We start from the raw sequence: 8,061 nt of genomic DNA, 5'->3' as shown, positions 1-8,061 counted from the left end.
GAGCACAGAACTAAGTGTGCTTGAAATCAATTGAAATGGAGGAGAAACAATTCAAGACAAGTCTGTTTATAGTTGTCCTGAGAGCACAAAAATTACAAGAACAAATGAGAAAAAAATTTACTCTGGAGGCGTTAGAAGTCTGCATCAGCATTAATAAAATGCCTATGTGAAAAACAGGGAAAATGGTTAAGAAAAGTAGGGAAAAAATGAGTTTTCACCCTGCACATGTGACAAGGTGGTCTGATACTGAAAAAAAAAAAGAGTCATTCAAGTCTTAGCATGAAGAGTTTAAATTAGAGAAACACTCTAATTTAAATCTTACCAGTTAGGAGAGGACTTAGGGATGAGTATGAAGCTTTCTGATACTGCTCGAAGAAGCTCTCTGCCTGATCTGACTGATTATTAGGGAGCATCTTACTTGCTTCTGGATTGTTGATTGAGCAGATAATAGAGAAAATTTAATTTATACATCAGACTTTGTTTCTTAGATGCAGAAGGACAAAACCCTGAGCAGTAATGCAGTAGAACATTTTTACTGTGGATAGTGTAGGTCCTCACATTTTCAGTCTGATCATCACACTTGATCATCATAAGGAATGGTCTTTGAATTCATTCAGCATAGAATTTTTAAGCTACATTATCTCATAGAAGAATAATTTGCAAAAACTAAAGAGTCTTTTTGCATTCTTTGTAATCTATCTGTATTTTAAGCACTAGTCAGAACTCCTTTATTTGGTATAGAAACTTTATTACTGTCATGGTTTAAGCCCAGCCAGCACCACCCAGCCTCTCACAGTGGGAGAAAATAGGAAGGATAAAAGCCGGAAAACCATGGGTTGAGATGATGAGAGTTGAATAGGAAAAGCAAAAACCATGCACACAGGCAAAGCAATACAATTCATTCAGTGCTGCCCATGGGCAGGCAGGTGATCATCCATTTCCAGGAGAGCAGGGCTAATCACACATAAAGGTTACTTGGGAATACAAATGACATCACTCCATACATGCTCCCCTGCCTTTGTATGCTGAGCATGATGCCACATGGTCTGGAATATCCCCTTGGTCAGTTTGGATCACTTGAACTGGCTGTGTCTCCTCCCAACCTCCCTTGCATCCCCAAAGTCCTTGCCAGCATGGCAGTGCAAAAGCAGAAAAGGCCTTGGCTCTGTTTGAGCCCTGCTCAGCAATAACAAAAACATCTCTCCATTATCAACCCTGTGCTCAACACAAATCCAAAACAGTCTCACACCAACCACTGTAAAGAAAATTAACTAAAACCCAGCACAATTACCAAAGGAAATATCTTTGAACAAATGAGCTTGCTGACACTAGAAAGGAATGCTCTTCAAAACACTGGCAACATAAGGGTAAACATAGTAAAAGAAAAATAAGTGTACAAGTTGAAATGCCTTTAAATAAATGTGATCCACATCCTAATTTCTAAATCTTATGCCAAGATCCTCAAACCCAAAATTATCTGCCTTAATGAACTCAAAACAGAAAACATCATATTACATTCTTTGAACAGCACAAATCTTGCTGAGCCTACTTTTGTTCTTTATTAAGCTGAAATAGCTGACATCAGAAAACCAGAGTTGGGATGGGTGACCTCTCTTGTACCATGTAATTTAGCTTTGGTGCAGTAAGAATATCCCCTTCCACTTCATGCTTGAGGTGATTCTCCTGAATATCTGTTTTAATGTCAGCACTAACACTTGAAAAGACATCTCCAAATGCTATAATAATAAGAGTAACAGGTACTCTTGACTTGCATACGTTTCTCCTTCTAGCCTGTTAATTCCTTTGTCCATTAGAGGCTGTTTCTCTTGTTGCAGGTCTCCTGAAGAAAAATTTTAGAATGATGTGTTAATACCACTCTAAAAATGAAAATAGGGCTTAAGGTTGCCTATACTAACTGTTCTACAGGCAGCAAGCACGTAATATCTAAGGTTATCAAAAGTGATCTTCTAACTGCTGGAAAAAAATATTAAGAGATGGGTATGGACTTCTTTTTTTTTTTTTAAAAAAAAAAAGGTCAGCTTTTATGGACAATACCATTTATGAAGTCCAGTAGTCTCTGCAATCCAGTTAGTGTACAGATGTGATGAAATTTATCTACTCCATTCACTATAGACAGACTTACTGTTTTGGGCAGGAACAGAACTACTGACTGATGAGCACTTGGTTAGTAGACTAAAGGAACAAGCTGACACAACTGCAATGAATGTCATACATAGACTTTACTGCTGAGTGGGTCAGGAATTATGACATGTACAGGAACACTGATCATTTTGTTAAATAAATACATGCAGAAGTGCAAGAGGCAGTCTATAAAAAGTCTTACCCATGTTTTCCTCCAGGTTTGCATCATCTTGTCATGTTCGCTGATGGCACTTCTCCAGGTATCAAATTCTTTGGTCCATGCATCCTGACCAGTTCTATCTGAGAATGGAAATGGTATGATTGCATAACTATAAAATGGCAGAGGTCAGTACCTGATCAGATTCAGGACTGCCTGTCCTGCGGGAACGGGGCTAGAAGGAACCCCCATCCTTCATTTTGCTCAACATCCTTTCATGTTATTTGGCATGTTTTGTTGAAATGGTTGTCTCTTACACTGTGCAGCAAACTCAATAGCCTACAGAGTAAACAGGTTTAGTGCCATTATCTATAATTTGCTATCTAGAAGGTAGGATGTACAAAGTAATAGTTCAAACCCATCTAACAAGCACAGGAATGCTCAAGGTTGATCATAAGCCTGAGGAGAAGAGTGACGTGTTGGAGAGGACCAGTTAACATGATGGACATGTCCAGTTAGTATTCCCATTTTTCAGTAATCACAGGACCACAGAATCAATCAGGAAAAGACCTCTGAGATCATCAAATCTAAGCTATGATCCAACCTTGTCAAATCCTTGTCAATGATCAAATCCTTGTCAACCAGACCATGGCACCCAGTGCCACATCCAGTCTTCCCTTAAACACCTCCAGGGACAGTGACTCCACCACTTCCCTGGGCAGCCTACTCCAATGTTTTAATTATCCTTTCTGTGAAGAAATTCCTCCTAATGTCCAACCTAAACCTCCTCTAGCACAGCTTAAGCCTGTGTCCTCTTGTCCTGGGAGAAGAGACTTACCTCCCACCTGGCTACAGGCTCCTTTTAGGTGGTTGAAAGTGTGATGAGGTCTCCCCTGAGCCTCCTTTTCTTCCAGGCTAAACAGCCCCAGCACCCTCAGCCATCACTTACCGGACTTGTGCTCCAGACCCATCACCAGCCTTGTTGCCCTTCTCTGGACGTGTTCTGAGCATCTCAACCTCACCTTCCTAGCTCCCTCATCTTCTGAAACTGAGGGGCCAGAACCACACACAGAACCCAGGGTGAGCCCTCTCAGTGCTGAGTACCAGGTACTATAACTGCCCTGCTCCTGCTGGCCAGTCTATTCCTGATCCAGGCCAGGGTACCCTTGGCCTTCTTGGCCACCAGGACACACTGCTGGCTGGTGTTCACCTGCTGTCACCAGCACTCCCAGGTCCCTTTCTGCCTGGGCACTGTCCAGCCACTCTGATCCCAGCCTGTAGCATGCAAGGGGCTATTGTGTCCAAAGTGTGTCTGCAAAACTTGGACTTGGTCCAAGGCCCAGAACTTGGTCTGGTTGAGCCTCATATTGCTGGATTTGGCCCATCAATCCAGCCTGTCCATACCCCTCTGCAGAGCCATCCTACCCTCCAACAGATCAACACTCCCTCCTAACTTGGTATCATCTGTAAATTTGTTAATGAAAGACTCAACACCCTCATCCATGTCATCAATAAAGATATTGAACAGAACTGGCCCCAGCACAGACCCCTGAGGGACGCAACTGATGACTGGCCCCCAGCTGGATGCAGCACCATCTACCACCACTCTGGGCCCGGCCATCCAGCCAGTTCCTAACTCAGCAAGGAGTGCTCCTGTTCAAGCCCTGGGCTGCCAGCTTTCCCAGGAGTGTGCTGTGGGAATAGTGTCAAAGGCCTTGCTGAAATCCAAATAGACAACATCCATACCTTTCCTGCACCCACCGGGCAGGTCGCCTGGTCATAAAAGGAGACAAGAATGGTCAGGCAGGACCTGCCCCTCCTAAACCCATGCTGGCTGGGTCTGATCCTTTGGCCATCTGTAGAAGCCATGTCATTTCATTCAAGAGTTCCTTATACTTCCTCACAATGATCTTTTTAAAAGGGCTATGTGACTGCATTTTAGTCTATTTGCCAGCTTTTTTTGCAGAATGTAAGACTGGTGATGACACATTTTCTATTTATCTTTTGGGACAGTAGCAAGAGTCATATGTTTTTAGAGCACAGTGAGAGCCCCTCTGTCTGTTTTACATTTACACTGGTTTGGTTGAGATGCTCTTAATTCTGCTTCTGAGACAGACTTCAAAGTAACTGGAGTGATTGCATGGCTTTTCTCTGTCATTGAAAAAAGAGGCATTGAGCCTTCCTTGACAGACTCACATTTGGTATTAACCAGCTTCTTAATTTTTCATTCATCTTGCCAATAAAATCCCTGCTGTATCATATTCATTGCTCCTGCTGTCTTTTTAAAGACTATTCCGACCTTCTGTATACCTGGGTAAGGTCTCAAGAGCTAATTGCAGCAGGCAGTCTTGACACTCCAAAACTGTAGCTGCTGAAGTTACCTAACTGCCCTCCTGCCTAGTGTCCAAATGGTGCAGAGGCAACTGACCTTGCCCAATCCAAACCGTAAGTGGTTTACGAATCATGCAATTTTAAAAATCCAGCATAGCACGGGTTTCTCTTTACCATCTGACTTCCTTAAGTCCTTATAAATTAAAGAATTTTTCTACATTACCCTGTAGAATTCATCTGAGTACTTATTTGTAGCTCTCCATTACTCATCTGATTTTTTGAATTAGTGTATCAGGTTTTGCTTTGATTTCTAGATTATAACTGCTATTTTATATTAGTCCTTTGAAAGGGGGGCAGAGGAAGGAGTTTTTATGCTGCTAAAACCTTTCCATAAATGAAGTGCATACTAATTAGAGTAGGCAAAAGTTACCATTTTTGGGTATGCACATTTTCTGGGTGAATATTACAGAGCCTTACTCATATCAGGGTCAGGCCAAACATGGCACACTATTTAAACAAGCCTACCTTTATCTTCCACTGTGATCAGCACTTCTGACGTTGTGTTCCCAACTTTTGAGATGAATGAACATTTGTATTCTGTGTTTTCTGATACTGAATCTTTCACCCAGCTGAGGACATGCACTCTGCCATCAAGCAGCATGTGAGATTGCTCCATGATGCATGCCTTCATCTTTTGTCCATTCTTTCTCCAGACAAAGTAGGAGTTATCTGGACCTGGAAAAATGTCAGGTTAGTCTGTAAGAAAATAGAAGATGAGTCTTTGAAAAGAAAAACCCCATCACATCAAGATTAGGCTTAAAAACATAAATAGTTGATTGAAATGTTTCTTAGGTTTCTTTAACTGAAATTTTGGGTACCAAAACCCTGGGATTAAGAGGAGCTAGCATGGGAAATCTAGCTTCAAGCCAAAGTTGTGGGTTTGTATTGAGGAGTTCTGTGTGGATTCTCACAACGGGGAACTTAGCACACGTGGTAAGAGCCAATGATGAGCACCAGCACCATCTGTGCGAATTCCTGTGGCACCAGGACACGTTGCCTACTGCTCTGCAACCTAGGTCCTGGTTCAAAGCTGAAACCACCTGAGACATGCCTCACAGGATCTGAAAAAAAGGCCAGGAGGGGAAAAGTTCAAGAACTCAGTGCGTCAAAGATGCTGGAACTAGTAATGAAAGAGGAAGAATTGGAAAAAGCACAGAACCAGTAGTCACAGCAGGCACTTAAGCAAGACAGAACTTGAAAACACCTTGGATGAACAACAAAGACCAACTGAATTTTTCAGCTTTGTTACTATTATTTGTCTTAACCTGCAAGGGCAACATTTGAATAAATCAGAGATTGACAGTAGCCTGGAGGACAGAACAGCTGTTCCCAGAAAACTCGCTAGCAAGGTTGGCTGAAGTGCACTTGGCAGCATCAGAGCCTTTCCATTTAAAATACAGACATTTGGGCCAAGCTAAGAACTTGGCAATTCTTATGTTTTAAACATGACTATTTCTCCCTCTGGGCCTAGGATCCAGACTAGCCTTAGCAAGAGAAGATGTGGAGAGAAATTTGGGGTAAAAAGAAAATTAACTATGGCTGCAAATATGTCTTGACAGAGCCTACTATAGCTTTTACTGTGAGCGCTTCATACTGCAAGTTGATCTGGCATTTTTCCCCAGAAAAATACAATTCTTTCATTAAATTTTAGATAATCATGCAGGAAAAAAAAACAACTAATTTTTACATTTGAACATAGTAGACATTTTTACATTGTGTAAAAAGGAGATCATGGCAAATCCTTAACTCCTAAGTTTTACTTCCAAATCTCCCACAAATATGGGCACATAAATTAGCAGTAAGGGTAAGTGTGAATGATAGAGGACATGTTCTAGTTAAAGCATTCTCTCATTTCTCTGAGGGAAGTGGCACAGTCTGAAGGGCTGATAGCAGCTCTAACAAAGCAGAAAGGGCAAGCATACACTGCACTGAAAACAGCTGGTCTAGCACATACCCTTTCCCCCCACCCCCCCAAAGATGTTTTATGGATGATTGTTCTCATTCTACAGTTTACAGCAGATAGGCTACATGTCACTGAGTTCATGGGAAGTCTGGGACCAGGGACAAATTATACAGTAACCTAAAACTGAAGCTGGAATTTGGGCAAACAGGAGGAATAGTAAGTGCAAGCACAGCAACAAAAATCAAAATCCTTAAGCGCCATTTTAGAGCCATGCAAGGAAGCAGCATGTTTAGTGCAGAACACTTCCCTAAACTTACTTCAAATGTACTATTCTCAGCTGAGAACCTGCTCTATTTTCTAGTGCTGAAGAGCCAAATTGTGCTGGAAAATTGCCAAAATTTCAGCTTACATCCACATTTCACCAAGAGATTAAAGTGCAGCAATTTCCTTATACATGAAATTTTGCAAGCTGTGTTGGTTCAGATTGACCCCTTATGGAGTGCAGCTAGGGAATTTTACCCTTCTGCTGCTTTTCTGTGCAGTCAGAAGCACTGGAAATCCCCAGAGATACACACTCATCCCCACTTACGCTGGTTGACAGGCAATTACCTTCTCTACTTTGATTTCATTTTCAGGATGGATCAATACAAAAAAATACACTGTGACACAGTTTCATCTGCAAAAATTTTGAATCACATTTGTTAAATGCAAATTTTCTACAGCTCTGTGGTGAGAAATTCAGACTCTGATGGAATGGTTAGGGAAATATTTTTTGAAGATAAAGGAATATAATAAAAACATATACTCTGCTTTTTACTGTCACTATAATACAAATTATTTACATGTCTAGTGCAACCTTTAAAATACAAGTTTCTGACCTAATCTACTTACTTTGCCATCCATGTTAGGAATGCTTGAAAGATTTTAAGAAAGTAATTTTATTAAAACATAATAATCAAGCAGAGAGTTAAACAGCACACCAGGATAGGTACATAGGTAACTATGTCTAAGCAGCCATGAAACATATTTCCAACAGTTAACTTCAAAAACATTTCTTCAATAAACTACTAGTTACACATGATTAAATAAAATCAACTTCACCACCATGATGATTTTAGAAGGGGAATTAACAGTTAACAAACAAAAATACAAGAAGCTTTGTGGCTATCTGAACTACTCTTTTCTTTGCATAAGGCCTTCAAAATTTCCAGTGTCTGTGGAAGTGTTTGCTTCTTTCCCACATAGATTTCATTTTCTCTGTTTTCAGTAGTTCGAATGAAATTATAATGCCCAGGCAGTAATGGCCAGAGTAGTAATGGCCCAGGTAGTTTCTGCCAGCACAATGGGTTCTCTGACATATGTCAAATCAGGCTGGGCTACAATAACCACATATTTAATACCCAGATGACTTTTTCTCAATCTCTTCCATGAGACAAAAAATTCAACCACCATTGTTAGCACAGAAACT

The sequence above is a fragment of the Serinus canaria genome, chromosome Z (assembly GCF_022539315.1).
Source record: "Serinus canaria isolate serCan28SL12 chromosome Z, serCan2020, whole genome shotgun sequence".
In the NCBI taxonomy this organism is placed as follows: Eukaryota; Metazoa; Chordata; class Aves; order Passeriformes; family Fringillidae; genus Serinus; species Serinus canaria.
Note: the sequence above shows the minus strand (reverse complement) of the source record.